Source organism: Neopelma chrysocephalum, unplaced genomic scaffold (assembly GCF_003984885.1).
Source record: "Neopelma chrysocephalum unplaced genomic scaffold, ASM398488v2 Primary Assembly neopelma1_65, whole genome shotgun sequence".
Taxonomy (NCBI): Eukaryota; Metazoa; Chordata; class Aves; order Passeriformes; family Pipridae; genus Neopelma; species Neopelma chrysocephalum.
Window position 1 is genome coordinate 3,490,815 of NW_020897722.1, and position 20,116 is coordinate 3,510,930.

The 20,116-nt window shown below is 45.0% G+C and overlaps 1 protein-coding gene across 3 annotated transcripts in view; it reads left to right on the forward strand.

Annotated features, from left to right (window-relative positions):
* The window catches only part of KPNA7 (karyopherin subunit alpha 7), a 49,505-nt gene that overhangs the window by 6,276 nt on the left and 23,113 nt on the right, over window positions 1–20,116 (forward strand). For all 3 annotated transcript variants that reach the window (XM_027683467.1, XM_027683472.1, XM_027683468.1), the window contains exon 2: window positions 44–105. The gene's annotated coding sequence lies outside the window, so the exon portion shown is untranslated. The remainder of the gene's footprint in view (window positions 1–43; window positions 106–20,116) is intronic.

Genomic DNA, 20,116 nt, shown 5'->3' on the forward strand with positions numbered 1-20,116 from the left:
GGTCTTTTATTGCAATTTAATAGTTGTTCTGAATTTTTTCCAGGTGCACGTAATGATCCTGCTCCTGACACAGATCTTTTGCCACCCAGGAAGGCTGTGAGGAAGGTATGAAACAGATTGAGAGCACAGCTATTTATACAGATCATGGAAAGCTGCATATGTAGATTTGAAATCTGTGTGTCACCTTCTGGGGAATTTTGCCATATCTTTAATTTTTCTGTGTATCATAAGCTGCCTTTCTGAAGAACGGATCCAGAGTTCACTGAAATCAATGGGAATAAGCACAGTTGATTTGGATGACTCTGGGTTGGACCATAAACCAGGTGGTGGGATGCTCATTTTTTTACCACTGGACTAGTCAAAGGTGTTATTAAGTTAATAACATGTTATTAAGTCAATAGTTTTGTTTCTATGACACTTCAGGCTTTTATTTCTGCCCTTCAGTGGAAAGAAGGTGGCTGAGTTATAGCTGGAGGGTGAAGACATCGTCTGAACACACAGTAACACAAAGCACAAAGGTGGCAGAAGGCTCAGCCTCAGCCTGGGAGGAGATGCTGTGCATTAAACCCCCAGCTCGCTGTGATATTTCGGAAGTGCCAGTTGTCAGCACAGTGCCAAAGGAGCAATCTGCTCGGTGCTGGCAACTTCTCTCCCCTCTGTGCCAATTCTGAATGCCATTGACTAGCTGGAGAGGGAACCCAGCCTACTCTTTGTTGGAGGGCTGAGAGGTGTGAGGAGTGGAGTTGTGTAATAAGGGAGAGAAAGGACAAATCGAGAGGAAATGGAGGAATTCCTCAGGGTGCCATCTGTGATGCAGATTACCAGGGAGGCAGAGTGAAAGTGAATTTCTTCTTTTGTGGATTAATTTTGCCGGGGCTGCAATCAGCGAGCTAACGTGCATCCTGCTTTTCAGGATCACAAAAAGCAAGTGCTGACATCTGTTATTAACGCTGTGCTTTCAAACCAGCACTGGAGAGAAATAATAGAATATATACCTTAAGGTTTCCAGCTGCCAGCATAAAGGGCAGAAAGGTGGGGAGGTGACTTGCATCAGCCACAGCTTTCTTTGCTCTCTCATCAGCTGCTCAGTGCTCACTGATGATTTCGTCGTGCTCATTAGTACAGTGTTGAAGGTCAGGCCCCAGCTTTCATTTAATAGTAAACAAACTGATTTTAGAGGGCAGAAAACAGTCTTAGAGACCCAGAATGTCTCATCTGCTCCCCTCTTCCATTCAGCTCTCAAGGAGATGATTTGTGCATCAGTTTACTGTATAGTTTGTTTTTCCTCTATAGAACTGTGCACTGTTAAGCCAAATGGGATTCATCCCCACTGGATCTGCATTATAGAGCATTAAGACCTGTGTGTTTACTCACAGGCTAAGTGAGAGCTAAAATATGCTACACCTCTGAGGCAGAAACAGACCCTGTTGTTTACGAAGACCTTGAGTCTGAGTCTGTGTTTCTGAATTTCTGTGTGGATTTGAGTTTATACACCAATATTATTTATTTCAAAGCTCTGCTGCAGTAGCAGCAGCTGGCTTTAGACCCGACTGAAGCTGTACTTGATTGCATCCTCAACAAACACAGTCTCTGCTCCACACTTTACGATATGGATGTGTCTTTTTATCTCATGGAAAATAGGAGCCCAACAGCTCATTTAGTGCTTACTGTTTACTGATATGAATCATTGGAAGACTGTTGTTGTTGCTGCTGTAAAAATAATAATAATGAAAAAACCCCACTCTATGGAAGGAGAACTACAAAGGCTTTAATAGAAAAATTGCATTCTAGTAACACAAGCTGCTCTTCAGCAGAACAACATCATGTAAATGTGCCATTGTGTTTCAGAATGCTGCACAAGCTCAATGCTATGTGGGTTTTATATAACAAATTAGTTTTAAACTCCCAATTTAGTATGGAGATTGCAGTTCACCTGCTTAAAGTGTATCCTTTTATTGTCGGTCAATTGGAAGGGAATGTCTTGGTTGTATTTTTTATCCTGTTGGAATAAAAGCCACGTTTATGACTCAGTTTTTATAACCAATGTCCCATAATTGCAGCTGAGAAATGCTTCTTGGATTTATCAGTCCCTTCCAGAAGTTATACTCTTCTCCTTGGAAATGTTATCATGGGTGGTCTTTATGGAAAAGCGCTGCAGAGGGTAATGGTGAATGTTAAAGTAGCTTCATAAATCTGTGCACAAAATGAAGTGGCAGGTATGTTATTTCATGCTGCAATCTCTAATGCAAGGAGGCTGAAAATTTCACTGAAAGGGATCTTGCTGTGGGCTACAGACTCTGGAAGAAATCTGAGCACCATGGAAACAACTAATAAAACTCGAGTTTCAATGGAGACAGAATTTTACTCTGTCCATTTTATGGTGGGTTTTTCCTCAGCAGTGTCTTAACTCTTCCACCAAATCTGCTAAAAGTCTTTTCATAAGCCTTGCTAGGAGCAAAGCTGGGACAATATGGTGCTTTTTTAAAAATCCTGCTGTCAGTGTAATATGTTTAAAGACTGAGCTCTTCATTTTCCATAGAGTTATCAGACCTGCTTTATAGACCACTGTTACATTTATCCGTTGTTGGCCTAATCCTGCACTGCTTACCCACAGTTAAGATTTAATGTTAAACCACACACACAGAGGCTCCCAGGTTGCTGTTGCATAAATAGTTGTGTTTTCTCTGTGCATGGACACTGAGTTCACCAGGCCTTCTCCATGACCTCTGCCTGCTCCCGGAGTTTTCCCGAGTGCTTGCTGCCCTCCAGGTCAGTTTGCACTTCTTCCAGCTCTCTCTGAGGTGGGCAGAGGCAGCACTTACTGCTCCTGGAGCTTCTTATGCTGGCAAACATCCCCATCCCTTTGGATCCGAAGGTCCTGAGAGCAGATGAAAGATTAATGTAAATAATGGAGAGAAAGCTGAAAGTTGTAGGAGGTTTCTCTGCAAAGCTGTTCTTAAGGTGATGCCAGATTCTTTTTAAAAAGAGCAAAACTCAAATCCAAACCCCACGAAAACTCCAGCTCTGGGTCTCAGTATCGTGTTTGCCTGTCCTTGCAGCCACACTGACTTTTAGACAATTACTGCTGATCGGGGCTGATGTAACTGAGGACAAGTTAGGTTTGAGTGTGCGTGTGTATATATATATATATATATATATATATATATACATGTGTATAGAGAGAAGGAATCTTTGTTGTTAGTCTTTAAGTTACTAAAATGGGAATTTTGGCAGCAGTTGTATTTATTCCAACAAAGAGACAGCCTTTTACTAATTTACTTCGTTTTATTTTAGCAATGAAGAGCTGAAGGAAGCTCCTTAGTTTTGTATCTGTTCGTTTCTAGTCCGTTTCTTGGCTATCCTGTTCAAACAGCAATCACAACTTCTCTTGAACACAGAACTTTTTTGGTTTAATTACGTATAAAGAGTTCCTTATGTTTGTAGTTTATCAAAAGCTGATAATAATGCTTCTCTTGTATAAGGTTTCTTGGAACTAGTGCAGATTGAAATTGGTGTGAGTGGGAGAACCAGGGCTTTCGAATAGAAATTCTCAGTGTGTTCGAGATGTCTGTCTAAACAAGAGTACATAATCTACTACTTTGCTGCTTAAGTATAAAACAGAGCTGGTGTGTTTTTCCATCCAGGACCTGCTTCCACCCTCTCCAATTTACCTGGACATGCTGTTGTAGTTTAGTCAGGTCATAACAAGCTCCCTGTTGTTCCTGCTGGCACAATCCAGCAGCATTTCCATTCTGCTCAGGTCAGTGTCCATCATCTTCAGCCGGGGAGCTTCAGCATTGCCCATCCCTTCAATCTCCAGACTCGCCTGCAGAGACTCAATTGCATGCTGGTGATTATTTCTGTGGAGTCCAGTGAAGCATATGGTACAGCAGTCTGTTATCTTGAGTCTGATCCAGGCCTTGTAGCAAATTATTGCCCACCAAGTAATAAAAATACAGTAACTTTTCAAACCTGTTAAAACTGAGATACCAGCATTTCACACCAAGCCATTCATGAATACCTTCTCTTAAAGCGGGGCTGGAGAGCTTTCAAGAGGTCATCTTAAAAATGTGCTGCCTAAAATCTGGATCATCCCCTGCTAAAACCAGACCCACTTGACGATGTGTGACCAGACTGCACTTAACTTCCAGCAAGGGAGAATCTACAGCCCCCAGACAATCTGTCCAAGGAGTAATTCCCCTTAATGATTTTAAAACTTTCCTAATGTCTAACTTAAAACCTTCATGCTGCAGCCTTATTATGTACATAATGTAATTATGCTGTACATAATTATACATACCAAATCCATCCAGTTGTACATAAAAAAATCCATCTGTTGGAATGTGGGCAGCAGACCCCAGGCTGGAAGGCATCTCTCACATCTGCAGCGTTGGTACCACCCGGGAAGACTCTGCTTCCTCCAGTGCCACCTGCAGTTCATCCTTCTCAATCTCCAGCCTCACCTTTTGCAGCTCCTGAATGCTCTTCCCTCCCTCCCCCAGCTCATTGATTAGATCCTTAATTTCCTCTAGGGAAGAAAACGGATATTTCATGCGATAGGTTTAGTTCAGGACTGTGAACTTTACCAAGTGCACCAGACAGATCCTTTGACTGGAAATAGCATGAAATGGTTTCAGTCACTTTTTAATCAGCTGCCCTTTTCTTTCATTGCTGAATATTATCCTGGACTTCTGAATGAGCCCTGTTAGCTGCATGTGCTCATGGAGGTGGAAGAATGAAGCCCATTAAATCAAGAGAATTTTTTCCCAGTTTTTATCCAGCTTTTCCCTCTCCCCCTTTCAGATTGTTGCTCTCACAAAATGGGAACAGGACACCACATCATCCCTCTGCAGCACAGTGGGGCTCTCTGCCAGCTGATGGAGGCTGGAGCAAAGGGTTGGGGGTGAGAGCCCAGAAAACACTGGATCTGTTCCAGAGTGTCCATCACTGTTTTCTCTTGGCCACAAGGACAGCAGATTGTAGCATCTTCTAAATATTTACATCTTCCAGCCTCCTGGAAGAGATAAATGTTTGTAATTTACAGAAGTGTTTTTTAGGAAAAAAGGAACCAAGGCAGTTGGTCTCCCTGTACAGCCAGTGGGGAGAAGGGATGCAAAGGGGGAGACTGAGAGGAGTTTGATTGACTTGCTCTGAACTGAGTGCTGGAGATGCTGGATCCTCTCCACTGAGGTTAAAGGGAATGTCCTCTTCCCAGGGTAAAGCTGATTGTTGTTAATAGCCCTCTAAGTGAATTGCTCAGAATTAGAGGATTCTGGTAGCCAGAACTGGCACTGCAACCTCTCTCTTATTGCACCAAATGAACATCCCCAGAGACAGAAAGTACTGCAAGAAATAAGGAAAGAGGAATTGGTGCTGGAAGACACCACAGAGATCATTCACTAGGAATCAAGGGGCTTATGATGTGCAGAATTTTTTAACATCAAACCAGTACTTAACCTGAAGGGCCTTGTCCTTCTCCCTCATAGATTCCAAGGATTCTTCATAGGCAGCCTTAAGCTCAAACTTATCAATTGGGAATTCACTCCACCTCTTTGCACTTTTTGTTGCCATTCTGCAGGCATCTTACCAAAGGCTCTGTGCTCCTTGTCCAGAGCAGACAAGCAGCATTGGCCTGGAAAAAGAAAGCCAAGCATTCACTGGACACAAGTTTTCTTCACACTTCACTTCCCTTCGTGTCCTGCCAGCCAGTCACAGTTAAATTGGCAGCCACTCTAATGACTGGCAGAGTTTCTCTTGGTCCCTCTGAATGGGTGATTAAAATGTTTACGAGGCTTTCTCTCCTCACCATTAGGAATTTAACAAGATCACCCAGTTCCCAGCAGTGTGATAGTCTTCCTTGCTCCTGTGGTTGTAATGATGCTGCTGTGGAGCAAATGTTTTCCACTTCAGATGTTCCTGGTGCAGATGTGCTGTTGGTAATTGCCTGGGTTGATCAGTGTGACTCTTTCTGTTTCAAAGCAGATTCAGTTACAAACAAGATGTTATTCGAGGCTATTTTAGACTGTGTCTAACTGCTTGTCATGAAGGGAAAGAATAAAGGTACATTTTTCTTTCCTAGGAGCTTTTAATCACAAATGTTCTACATACCCTTATGATCCACACATGCGTTCGGATACCATGGTGACAAGCACACCACAGGAACCATAGAATAAAGAGCTGCTTCATTAAAGAAAAGGATGGTGAAACAGATTTTTTTTCAGCCCAGTAATGTAATGCTGTATGTGGGATTTTCGGCTCTTGGGATCTGTTCTAAAGCCAACTGCAGTCATTGGCAGGTACCCAAGGACTTCAGTGGATTTGGAGCAGCCTTTGTGCCTATTTTAAGTAACATTTTTATTCAAATATCCCACAGTTGCACTACTATTCATGCTCTTACACTAACACTAGCAAGAGTAGAAATACTAATTTAATGAAGGAGCGTTTGTTGGTGGTGTTTAAACTGTGTGTTGTTTAGATCTGCTTTGAGTGTGGTAGTTAATAACCAGTGGCCAACCCACCAGTACTGCAACACTGAAAAGTTCAAAGCAGGATATCATTATCCTTTAAAAGGAGATGAATACCTTGCCTTGCAGTAAAGGAGGGCTTTTGCTTTAACTGTACTCTTGTTTCTGGAAGTCAGCTAATGAGCTTATGAGAAGCATGCTGTGTGCTCCCAGGAATTAGCTGTGGCTCTCATCTGGGTTTTCTCTTGATGTGGTAAATCTTAGCCTTGCTTCTCATGGCCATACAGATTACTTGGCATTTAATAGAGAGATCTTAAAATATTAAGAAATAAGGGACCAGTCCAAAGCCGACCTGAGTTGACAGAAAGACTCCCAGGGCCTCCAGCACCAGGGCTTAGATCTTGGTGGTCAGTCTTGGGCTGGATGCACTCTTGGATAGCTGGATTTCTTACCTCTCAAGGTCAACAGTGAGGTTCTCCACTGTGCTCTGAGGCCTCTGCTTAGTTTTCCCCATGTTGGTAATCCAGGCTTGGGCTGATTCCGCTGTCTCTGCTTCTGGAGCCTCACAGCCAACTTTGTCCTGAGGGAAGGAGGGCAGAAATATCCTGGTGAGTTGCTCATGGAGGGAGGGGTGGTAGGGTTGGCATCCCTCATCTCCTAGAGCCCCATCACTGTTTTCACCAGGGAAAAGGTGGAATCCTGGCAGCAGCCTCAGAAAACAGACTGTAAAGAGCTATGGTGCTTTATCCTTAGGAAATTCTAGTGGCTTTTGTAGGGCTGCTGGAAGAGTAAAGTCCTGTTGAAATAAAGAAAGATTACACAAATTCAAGCCTTTATCAGAAGGGTTTGTTTTCTGTTGTCAGTGTACAAGTGTTAGGTCTCAATAATCTCTGTTATTGCAAGTATTATTTTCTTTCTTTTGGCTGGAGGCCTTTGCTTTCTCTCTCTCTTACCAAAATGTATCCTAACAGATCACATCCATAAGCAGTGACTCAGCAGCCAAACTAAATAATGAGACTTCCCTAAGTCCCAAACTCCCTGAAAGCTGAAGGTTCACTTGGTTCCCTCCAGCTCTTTGGTTCTTTCAGTGGCATCAGTCCTGTATTTACTCCTCCAGATTGTGACTTCAGTATTGAGTTTAGAGACCAGGCACTGCAGCTCAGCTTTGCTCTTCTCCTCTTCCTCAAGCTACTCTTTCACTGGATCCAAATTATGCTTGGTTTTGGCTGGGCTCTCACAGCAGCTGTGCAGGACTCGAGGTAGCACAGCCACTGCTGTGGATCTGTCCTGTTGGAAGTGTGACTGCACTGACCTGGCTGCCCAGAACCGCTGAGCTCCACTTGAACAACTCAGTTCTGGGCCATCCAGAAACATCTCAGCCTTCAAAATATCTCCCTGTTCAGGAGCCAAGGGTTTTTTTCCGTACCTGTTTTCTGCTGTACTGCAGTGAATTGAAATGAGCTCATACAACTGGAAACAGAACTTGGCTTGTCATCATCACTGTGTTCTCTCAGTGTTTCAAAGAATTATGACAGTAAACCCATTTGGTGATTGTTCTAAACACAGAATCCTTGCCAGACTGGTGATATACAGGTGCAGCACTAGAATTACTCTTTGGAGATAAGCAGAAATTTCCAAGACACAGGTGTCAGACAGAGAGATGAAATATTGGTATAATTCTGAGCCAAACTTCTGTGATTTGTACAAACAAACTGCTGCAAGATCCACTGAATGGACAGTGGGCTGAGGATCAGGAGGTGTGTGTGTCCTGCTCTTTGCTGACTCATGGGAGACTCCGTATCTTGTTTTCATATCCACACAGGGCTCATGTCCCCTACACCCCCTCCAAGAACAGCTGGTGACAATCCCAGAGAGTAATTTGGATGAGTTAAGTTCCCTTTGTGAGAGGTAGCACAGAAGATTGGTTACTCTGAAGTGGACAATATGCAAAAGAGCAGGCAGTGCCTGTCCCATGACAGCAGCAGCCTCTGCAGGCAGTTGGTGCTCCCCAGCACCTTGGGCTCCTCATCCATCTGTCTCCTGCTTGCAAGGAGAGAGAAATCTTTATGTGGACAGTCTGGTTAAGCCTGCTCTGAACTTCCTCGTGCTCCCAACTCAGCTGGGAAAGCTGTGGGAAAACCGCATAAAGAATCAGGAGAGGAACTAATTCAATCTGACTGGAGAGAAAAAGAGGAGAAGGACTGGGCAGAGAGGAGACAAGGACAGGGCTGCCAGAGCTGGAAGAAATGTAGGGGAAGATGAGGATCCAAGGGAGGTAACATTGCACAAAGCTGTCAAGGAATTTACCTCGGAGCCTGATGGCTTTATTTTCAGCTTGGCTCTTCTCCCCCGCAGCCGGCTGGGCTTTGGCTCAGCCAGGTTATCTTCCAGCTCGTGAACATGAGCATTGGAGTTCAGCTGGAAGAGGGAGGTCAGTCATATGATGCTGAGTAAGGCATCAAGGGCCAAAATATCCTCCCTCTCTTGCAAACTCAGTTTATTCCAGTTGGTGATTGCACTGGGGTGACTGTAACAGCCTGGGGGAGTGCAGAGTGTGCTGACCCTTGCGAGGGGGAGGCCTCTTCCATCAGCTGGGACGGGCAGAGCTCAGCACCAGCTGCCAACAGCTGCTTCCTGGCATCATCAGCTCCCTCTGCAGAGAGCTGGATCCTGCCTTGTGCTCATGGCTTCCCCCGTGGCTGCCGGAATTCCCTGCTGACCTCTCCCCCTGGATTTCTGCACAGACTCCACGCTTGCACCAAGCTCATCCATCTCTACTTTCATGACCTGTTTGTCCAGCTGTGCTTTCACTCTGGGGCTTCTCCATGAGCTCTGCCATCTCAGCCCTGGCAGCCCTGTGCTTCCCATGGCCCTGCTCTGCTTTAACTGACATTGCTGCTTTCTGTGCCACTGAACAAGTTCCTTTTCCTCTGACTTCCCACCTGTGCAAGGTGTCTTAACAACACAGACCTATCTCCTGATAGGGTTGAGGATTAATTAGCTCGCATTTCTAAAGTGAATTGAAATGGGAATGTTCCTTGTTACTGATGGCATCAGTTTGTATTAATCATCAGAATGTGTTCAGAGCATTCTACCAAAATATAACCTCAGCTTCCAGGTCTTCTTCCAGCTCTTCAATGTACAAGGCCTGGAGTACACACATGAGCACAGCAGTGTGTGTGAGCAAGAGATGTGAGAGAAATCCATGGAAATATGAACAAGAATCTTAATTTCTTCACTCCCTTTTCTATATGTTTATCAGCTCTACTGGATTTTCTTTCCTGGAAGAGATCTACAGCTGGGAATACTGAGCCAACAAAGCAGGAAAGACCTGGCCAGGTGTCTCAGCAGACACTGATGTTATCTGCAGCATGGTTGGCTTCCTGTGTCGTGTTGGAATTTGGCCTTCAGGAATATAATCAAGCTGATTTGGCTACTTGAGGGAAATAGAGGCTTGTTCATAGAAATAGCTGCAATCTAGGTCTGTGGGTCATGTTTTTGTAGAAATGCTGAGTGTTTGCTTAAATATTTAAATACTGAAATATGTTGGATGAAATAAATATTTGAATTCCTAATGGTAACACTGCGCATCCTGTGAACTGTGGCCTCATTTCTGGTTTGATTTACCACCTTTCCTTCCAGAGTGAGAGGGAGAGTGCCTTGCAGGACAGAAATGTCCATGGAAAGGTTTATCAGACATTTTGCTGACTGCCTACAAGCAGAAGAGCAGGTTCCTGCAGCAGATCACCTTTCCCCTGGCCATGGCAGCAGGGCAGGAGATCTGCAGTGAGCACAAAGTTCCACAGACTTCAAAGGAAGTGGAGTTTCCAGTGAGTGGATAATACACAAAACAAGCTGGATCTCAGAGTTGGCTGAACTGCTCATTCACTGGAAGCTAAAAGGCAAATGTTTCCAAGCCCAGGAGGTTCACAAGCTCATAGAGAAGTCAGAATCTGCTGTAGAAAAAACACCAGCCACTACCTGGGGAAAAATAAATACTAGATCTCAGCTGGTTCTGTTTTTTAAGGGTTTAAAGAGCGATGGGCTCCAGACTCAGTTTTACCAGGGTAGGTTTAAAAGGGCTGTATTAATCCTTTATGCCAACTGAGTCTTACCAAAAAGCTGCCTGAGCTGGCTACTGTGTGGTGGAGAAGGCAGGATGTTCCAGCACGTTGATTGAGCCAAATTAGCATGTTTGCTCTGTAGTGAACAGGTTAGTCTTGGCTGAGATTTAGTGTCCTGTCTTTTCAATGGGACTGGTAGGGCACTTAAGCCCCTTTTCCCTTTGTGGAAACTCCTCCTCACCCCATCGTTAATTAGTCTGCACATAAAGGCACAGCACAGAGGAAAGCTGAGCCTGTTTGCAGCTCTTAAAGGACCAAAACCAGCACTTAACTTTTCTTCTGTCACTTAAGTGTCCCGGTGGCCTTGCTCTGAAGCACGAGGAGCTTGTACTCCCTGTGGAGAATTTGATTTAGCAGAGCTTGCCAGTATTTATTAATGATTGTGCACATTGCCTTAGCTACTTAGCTCGTTAACTAGGTAAATTAGTGGTTTGGATGATATAGAGTTGGATATTTGTATTGTGGGAAGTTAATTTCTAAGGGGAGGTTTGTCAGAGCAGTGCTGGCAGACCCATCACTAAAGTAGTCAATAGTGACACTAAAATAAAGATCTAATTTGTGATAATATTTTGCAATTCTAAACCAGTTTTTATGTGAGGATCAGAAGGCCTTACATAAACATGAATCATTTAAGCCTCATAACTTCCTGGTGATTGTACACATTTTATATGTGGGTGAACGTGGAAGATGAATTACAAATATCAGACAATGAGTCAGAGAAAGACTTAGGAAACAAAATCTTGTATTTCTGATTCTGCTTGCCTGAATTACTGAGCTGTACTTCTGCTTGTCATTGGATTAATACTGAAAAGATCAGGGTATGACTGTGAATTTTCCCAGTGAATTTATTGTCAAGGGACTTTTCAGGTGTAGCTGATGCTGTCAGAGCTGTGACATAGCACAACTGCACCCAATACAGTCTATCCTGGGAAATTCCATTCCAATTGACACATTAAACCATGAAAATTCCTTAGAGCATCTTCCAAGTTTGGCTCATTTCATCTCATTGAGGTTGGCAGTGATGAGTCCTTTTCATTTTGCCACGGATCTTCTCTTCTTGTTCCCAGTTGTCCTCCAGCAAGTTGAAAAAGGGGGAATGAGTGTAAAATAGAACTTTTAACAAACATAGAATGATAGAATCCCAGAATGGTTTGGGTTGGAAGGGACCTTAAAGCTCATCTTTTTCCAGCTCCCTGCCAGGGACACCTTCCACTATCCCAGGTTGTTCCAAGCCCCATCCAGCCTGGCCTTGAACACTTCCAGGGATGGGGCAGCCACAACAAACATACAGAGGGTGTTTATCAGAAGGGCCCAAGATGTCAAAACCAGGCCTAAGAGGGCCATCTAAAATAGAGACCGTGGCAACTGCACCTCACCTCGTGCATCCGAGTGGCAGGTTTGATGTTCTTGGTCTCCTCGTTCTCCTTACCTTGTTCTCCTCACCTTGTTCTCCTCACCTGGTGGTTTTCCAGGAGTGTGAGAAGCTAAACCCTGCCCTGGCAGCAGAGGGAAAACCCCAAGAGTGGATTCATCCCAGATGCTTCTGGAGAGCAGCACAAGCATCGTGTGTGTTTCCAACAGGCCCACAGGAACTCAGTCCAGCAGTGACTCTTCCCGGAGCATCCTGCCCTTCCTCAGGGTTCACACAGCTCTTTTGGGCAGTGGCACGAGTTGGCAACACTTCACTGTGCTGCCAGGAGTTAATTCCTAGAAAAACACAGCCCCTTCCTCTTTGTGCAGTCTCACAGCATTTAAGCAAGTAGACAATGGGTTGGTTTTTTTTCCTTTCCCCAGACTGGGAGAATGAGAATGGGAGAGAATAAAGAAAAACGAATTTCTTCCTGATGAGCTCCCTCTAAAGCCCTCTCCTCCTTTTGGCATTTAGTGACTGAGTCATTCTGAGCAGAGAGATCTGAGTTTGAACTCTGTGGTCTAATGCCTGCAGACAGGAAAAGGTTTGTATGGATCACACAAGCCGTTAGCGGCAGCAGGACAAAATGTCACTGGAAACTTGTGTTTCTTTAGAAGGAGCCTGAGATTCAGTTAATAAATTCTGAGGCATATGAGGCATCTGTGAGTTTAACATCCTGTGGAAGTTAACACTGACTTCAGAAGGAGCAGCAGACAACCACATGGCTGCTCCAATGCAGATTTAAAACTTCTCCAATTACATTAAATAAAAACCAGTTCAGGTGCAGGAGAGGGAGAAGCATTCCCCAAGGCTGGAAAAGAGTTACATGGAGGGGAGCATTTTATAAGTAGAGGCCTACCAATATTGCCATGTAAAAGTGAGTCTAATTAATAAAGAATGTCAAGGAGATGCAATGTCTTTATGTAGAGGAATCCCTAAAAATTGCAGTGAAATGACTATTACTATGGGGTAGGAGCGTGAAGTGAAGAATTAAATCCATCCCAGGTTGTATGAGATGCTGGAAGACGAATATATAACAATATTTTACATATATATATAATATATAAGAATATTGTGTTCATCCTATGAAAGGCTGCTAAAACTCCTGCCTCTTATGGCAGCAAACTTCCATATTTGCAAGAATGCAAGACTTTGCCTCTTTTACAGAGTTTCCTAAGATTCCTTTAACATACCTGTGTTGGAGTTGATCTCCATGACTCAGACCATAGCTTCTTAAAGTTAAGCATCAAAAAAATCTGTTTGTACACACACAGATCCCTAAGGAAGAGTTTGCATTTTAAAAAGATGCCACTGACTTGCTGTAGCTCGTGCTGAGCATCAGTGCTGGGCCGGGAACAGAACCTGGGACTTGTGACAACAACTCCTTTGCTTTCAGTCTCCTTTGTTATCTAAGGACTTATCTTTATTTAAGATACATGAGATTTACAGGCTGTCTGTAAATCTCATGCATCATCCCCATATGCTCTTTATTCATTCCATATTCTGAAAAGGAGCCTGTTATGAGTCATTTGAGGAAGCCGATGCCCTGCCCTGGTGAATCCCAAAGCTCTAACCATCCCCTGTGGATAGCAGTCTGCAGTTGGATGAGGAGATCACCCTTCTCCTGGTTGAGGGTGTCTTGTCAGCTCCTCTGCTCTTCTGCTTGTTCTCCGAGCTCCCAAGTCTTTGAGATGTTGCTTCTCGTGTCCAATTCCTTCAGCTCCATTTCCTCCTCCTGTTGGGCCACACTGAGCAAAGTTTCACCTGGAAGGACTTCAAGCAGTGAGGTTCCCAAAACAAGCCTTTTCTATTATAATGGTCCCTGAAAGGCCTGAGGTGGTCATTTTATTATCAGATCATAGTGGGTTTTGCATACCAGTGGGAGGCCTGGTGTTTCCTGAAATGCCTGTTTAGAGCAGAGTTTCATATCTCTCCTGTGAGTAATGCAGCTCCTAGGAAAGGTATTTATGGTGCACAGGAGCAGATCTCTGTGCCAGCACAGAAATCAGGACTGTGTGCCAGGTTCTGAACTGATAAATGCAGAATGATTCTTTACCATTGTCCACATTCATACCAGTCCAAATGGGACCAGAACCCTTGGAGAGCTTTGTCTTATCTAAGGCTGCGAAGGTTTGTTTGGCTCACACTGGAGTTGGGAAGGTGTGCCCCCAGCTAAAAGGCAGATTTTATTTCACCCACATATGGAAAATTGCTTTAACATTTTTGTTTCACTTAAAATTGTGTATTGTGGTCAGCACTTTCTTTCCTCTCTTACCAGGAAACCAACTGATTTATCCATCCTGGGAGTAAGTGAAGAGAGTCTGAGCTGGACCTGTGACGACAGTGTGGTCCTGCTCAGGAGAAGTGAACCAAGCAGCTTTGTTTCAGCTTTTAAATGTTAATGAATAGTGAAATCTTGTATTCCCATGCTCATATCCTCACCCCTTCTCTCTATGCTGCTTTGAGAAGTAGGAAGTCCAGGCCTTGAATTTCTAAGACACTCTCTTTCCTCTCCCTGGAGGCAGCAGGCTTAGACTCAGATTTCAGGATTTTCTCCGTTTACTCACTTTTCTGGCATTGCTTTGGAAAGAAATCATTCAGGCCCCTTGCCCTATCAATAATTAACAAGAAAGTCACCAGCTCTCTCAGTGTCTTTAAGTGAACATGGCCGTTATTTTCTCTCCCAGCCCTTATCTTCCCTGCCCAGACATCCCAAGGTTCTCAGTGCCTGTAATTGCCACTGTTTAATTCTGCAGAACAGGACCTCAGATTATTTTCCTCACCCTAATGTATAATTTTCCTCAGAAAAGCAGCTGCAGAAACTTCTGCCATTCCTCTGAATTGCCATCAGGCCTAGCCTGTGGCAAACAGAATGTGTGGGGCTTAGAAACAACAGCATGGGTGGAGGTTTTGTCCTTGATAAAACCCAAATATACCTTGTGCTGTCCTGTGATAGGAAACACAGTAGTTTCAGTAACAAATAATAATAGTAGTAATCTTGTGGCTGTTGGCTTTAAAAGTGAGATTGAGGCATCCATAAGTTGAAATCTAAGGATAGAATAGGCTGGAGGAGGGATGAATATTGTGTAATTATTGTAAAAGTTGGGCAATGCAGATTTTAGGTTCCTGCGAAGAACAGAATGTTCCCTTTTGCGTGGTCGGTACAATAGCTGCTTTCATTATGTTATGATAAAAACATATGTGCAAAATTAATGATGTATGCTGCTAATATTAGATGACTACAACAATCTCTCTCCATTTCACTTTCCGGTCTTAAATTGGATAAATGATCAGTTAGTAGGATTTTTGCCTGACTAAGGAATAGTAAAGAGCAAGTGAGATTTATCGCGTAGCTGAAGGTGCACTTCATTTGCATTTTATTAACTGAACTGTCTGATTAAAAGTCAGTTTCGGGAGCGTGTGTAAGAGAGAACATTATATGCATGAGGAAGTGGGTTGCTGTAGAAACTCTAATTCTGCAGCTCCATCTCCACCGAGGACATGCTGAGTCACAACTGCCACCGGTTTAGTCAGCCCAGCTTGGGTGGGAGTAAACGGTACCTTCTTGGATCCAGTTCTGCCCCCCTTTTCCCCCAGGTCAGGAGAGCCAAGCAGCAACTTTGATGCTGCCTTCTTGCCCACAAACCCTGGAGAGATTAAGCTGGGGTTCAGGTTTTGGTGTGTAAAAGGGAAAGAGAGGTGTAATGATATAAGAGCAACAGGTAGAGACAGTGCAGAGAACCTCATCGCCGCTGGAAATCTTCTCCAGCGTAGCTTCCCAGCCCCACAGGGACTGAAATAGTGGTGTAAGGAAGCCTGTGGATATTCCTACCTGTGACAGTTCTTGGAGGGGGAAGCAGAAGCAATGGAACCAGGCATTCCTACCTGCTCCCTCTCTGATTTCCTATGGATATGATCCCTGCACAGGATGCAGAGCTCTTTCCTCTGCAAGTGCAAGACGTGCCTTCAGTAATGGTGTTGGAATTCAAACATGAATAACTGCCTATTCATAGCACATTTGTTTGCTATTCCCTGCTTTCCATCACTTGCCCTTCCACTTTATTTCATGTCATAGGTGAAAACTTACGTTGCTCTTCCTCTCTGCAACTCACTGTTTCCGTGGCTGATCCTGCAAAAACAGGGTTGCAGGAGGCAACGCAGCCTAATAAGTAATGGTGCCAATTTGTCTAGTTCCAGGGTGTGTATTTCCTAATTCTTTGTGCTTCTCATGAAATGAGAGGTTTATTAGACATCCTGGCTCTGGCTCTGGCTCTTGGAATTGTCTCTCAGACTAACATTCCCTTGAAGGGGCGTAAGGTGAAGTGATGACCCAGCGTCTTTCATTCCTGAAGGAAGATTTGCTGTTCTGCCAGCCCCAGCTTGTGCAGAAGGCACTGTGTGGCTTTGCCTGAGGATTGCTGTACCAGACTGTTTGAATCCATTTGGAACAATGCAGTGGATGTGCTGTACAAAGAAGCCATCAGCTTGTCCAGCTGCTCCTGGAATGAGACAAGGAAGGATGGGGTGAATAAACTAACAGGAGATACCAAGGCTGGAGAGAGAAAACCTTCTGTTTTATAAAGTCATTTGCATTTCACAGCTGGAAACATAACCATATCCGCATGAAGGAAGTAGATGTAAGATCCACCCCTGTCCATTTGATAGCCCAAAATCTGACAAGCAGTGTCCCAAACTTTCCCATTCACCTCTCAGCAGCGAAGTCCTGGGCCGAGCTGATGACAATCCTCGTAGGCAGCGAGTTTTTCTGGTTGATCGAAACCTGACATTTGTCTGGGCAGCAGAAGGCCACTGACTGCCAGAGGGGGGATTATGTAGCTTGTCATTAATCCAGGACTGCACTCACGCTTCCATCTGTGCAGGAATGTTTCCGCAGCAGGGCTCGTGGTGCCTTCCCCGAGCGCACAAACACCGCGCGCTCTGTCTGCCTCTCGGTGCTGGAGGGGCAGAAACCTCAAGGTCAGAGCAAGATTGTCTCTGAGCACGGAAGAGAAGGATGCAGGGGCAGACACAGGCTGTTACCTGACAGGTTTAATCCTTTCCACAAAGGAATGATGGGGAAGCACTGGGCACCAGGACCGATGACATTTGCGTGCCGACACATCGAGGTGACAGTATTGATTGTACCTGTGATGTTCACTCACCTGCAGCCTCCTCTCCTTCAAGGAGGACCCAGAGCAGGGCCACGCTGGATTTCTGGAGCAACCCCACCACTGCTTGGTGGGATCCTTGCTCTTTTGTAGCTGCCCTGTGGTGCTGTGTCACACCTGGAAAGGAGCAAGGGAGGAAAGGCACAACTCGTTCGGATACAGCCGGAGAACAGCCTGGTAGTGCATGAGAAAGCAGATTTCTCATTGTTAACCTGTGCAGAGAGAGGGAGAAATCCTCTCCGTGGGTACAGGGAAAGGAAACGAGTTAATGCTGGCATGGGAATAGCATTAAAGCATTCCCTGGAGTCTCAGTCCTCACGGGGGGCCCTTACCATGGAAAACCCATTTGCCCTGAATAAATGATTCTGGAGCACTGCCAAAGGAAAGCATGTTGTGGAGAGATTATATTTTTACCTTTTGGGCTCATGCTTTGATACGCTGGCAGAGAGGACAATGTGGCTTATAGACTGCTAGAACCAGGCACAATCAGAACATATTTTGCCACAGTCAAATGCCACTTTCAAAAACCTGCTTGGTAGCAAAGAAAGGAAATAGTTGCTGAGTGTAAAAAAGATAGACCAAAGGGCCTGTGATTCATGCTCTGATCATGTTCTGTCAGTGTGTCTGTGCAGTGGAGTATATGAATAACTGGTGGAGTTTGATAATATGCTTAAATACTGTTCCTGCTGCTAAGCATTAGCATGGCTGCGTGACAGCACAGCAGAGAGGCGAGTCACATCCACCAGGAAAGGCGAGACAAGCTGCAGGAGCTGCAGGGCTCTGGCTCTTCCAGCAACACGTAAGCAAGGGCAGCAAAAATTCATTTAATCTTTGGCCGATGTACCTTTTAGGTAGCTTTCCTACAGCTTTATGTTACTAGAAACAAGCCTTGGCTTGAGTTTTCGGGGTTTTGTTCCTTTTCAGAATATCTATAAGGATTATATTTTTAATCAAGGCCAGTGGCAACATGTTGGGGAGTCGTGGAACAGCCTTCCTGTTCTTTATACGCTAAAACGCTCAACTGTGGCGTCACCGGTCAGACATTTGCATAATCAGTGTTTTCAATTAATTGTTACTGGAAAGGGTTTCAGGGACCTGCTGGCCAACTCCTCCGTTCTGGCACTGTGGTGCCTTAGGATGCCCTTCTGCTCCAGCTTGTTCACTGCTTTTCCCCTGGGCCTGGTGATGACCCCTCTGGAGCTCTCCAGGCTGCAGACCCATGGGCTCAGTAACTTTGTCAGCCACTCTTGGAGGGAAGATGAACATGTTAATCTGGGCAACTGGAAGAAAATCCCTCACTGTCCCCATTCCCTTGCTGTATACTCAGGAAAATGGGTGCAGACAAGCTCTCCAGCCCTGCTGGGAACCAGCTGGGAAGGGCAGAAGGGAAGCAGCTCTCAGCTCCATCCCTTCACACACACCCCTCAGCAGAGCTTGCTGGATGGAGCAGAGCAATAATAAACACCTCAAACAAGGTGCTGCAGCTGCTGTGCCTGGGCTCCCAGAAGCTCCAGGAGGTCTGTGCCTGTGCTTCACCGTGGATCCAAAGTCATGGGCAAGGCAGGGCTGTTGGACAAAGCAGGATCAAGTCCTCAGCTGACAGCTCAGCCATCTGCCAGGCCCGCTGCCCTGTGGCAGCTGTGAGTGCCAGCTCCACCTCTCAACAGCACATCTGTTCATTTAAAAAAAGAATCAGCGTGTTGTTTAAGGTCATTCTATATTCCCTGGAAACAAGAGCCTGGTTTTAGCAGCTTTTTCAATCTCAGTGAACTGGCTGAGCTCCTGGCACACTGGCTTTGTCCTGGTTTGCTGTCAACACATGTGAGATCTCAACCCACCTCCGTTTTGTCCACCTCTGCCTGCTCCTCCTTGGCTTCTGCTTGAACTTCTTTGTGCCCAAGTGCATCCAAGTCAGTTGTAGCCACAGATCTCTTCTGGACCAGAGCCCAGGACATCAAAGGGGACAGGACAGAAGGGACACAGGCCCACTCAAGGCAATTCTTAATCTGCACCAGAAGCTGGAAGCCAGCCCATAGTGCCAAACATCTAAAATCATTTTCCAGCTCTCTGAGGTTTGCCCAGCTAGGTCCCATCAGACCAGCACCGTGCTTTGCTGTCCCATCCTGCCCAGAGCAGGATTCCAGAGAACCTTGCAGTGTGTTACTTGTGAGCCATGATTTGAGACTGCCTGTCTTCGTGGCTATGAAAATCATCTTTGCTTTGTACAAAAGGCTTGTTTGCAATGGACAAATCCTGGGAGCTGTAAAATATCAACAGCTGCTGGAAAGGGCACTGGAAGTTCAGCAGCTGGAGACTGTTTGATCTCTCTGTAGCTCAAGTCCTGCTTATAGTAATAGTCTCAGGAGCCAGCAGATATTCCCAATAAGCTCTTCTCAGTAACAGATACTCTTCAAAATGATATTAAAAAGGAAAATGTGTGTCAAAACCAGACAAAGGGTCAAGTCTTCCTCTCACAAAAGCTGCTTCTTGAGATTACATATGTATGCGAGATGAGCAGGTTTTAACCCGTGGTCTCTGCCACAGCTTTCAGATCTGTCAGTTTTGAGGCTTCAAACGAGCTGTAACAGCTCGTTTGAAGTCCTGCAAACCCCAGGCCGTTGAATGTTAACCAGAAACTCCTACGTCGAGCTCGTTTGCTTTGGAGCAGATATTTTACATTCAGGCTTCAGCTCTCGGACAATTGAACAAGTCTTTAGGCTATCCCAGCTGCTCCCGAGTGGCTTATTTATCCTCAGGTTGAAGAAGCTGAATTTTATTCCTAGGGGAAGCTTAGGCCAGGGGGGCAGCCTCCTGTTTGCTGTAGTTCCACTCTTACTAATGTTCCTCCACACTTCCATTAGTGAGAAGTGGCTCTTCCATCATCTGTGTTCTTTGCTGTGATCACACTTTGATGCACCCAGAGGTAACAATTAGGATTGGGCACAAGCA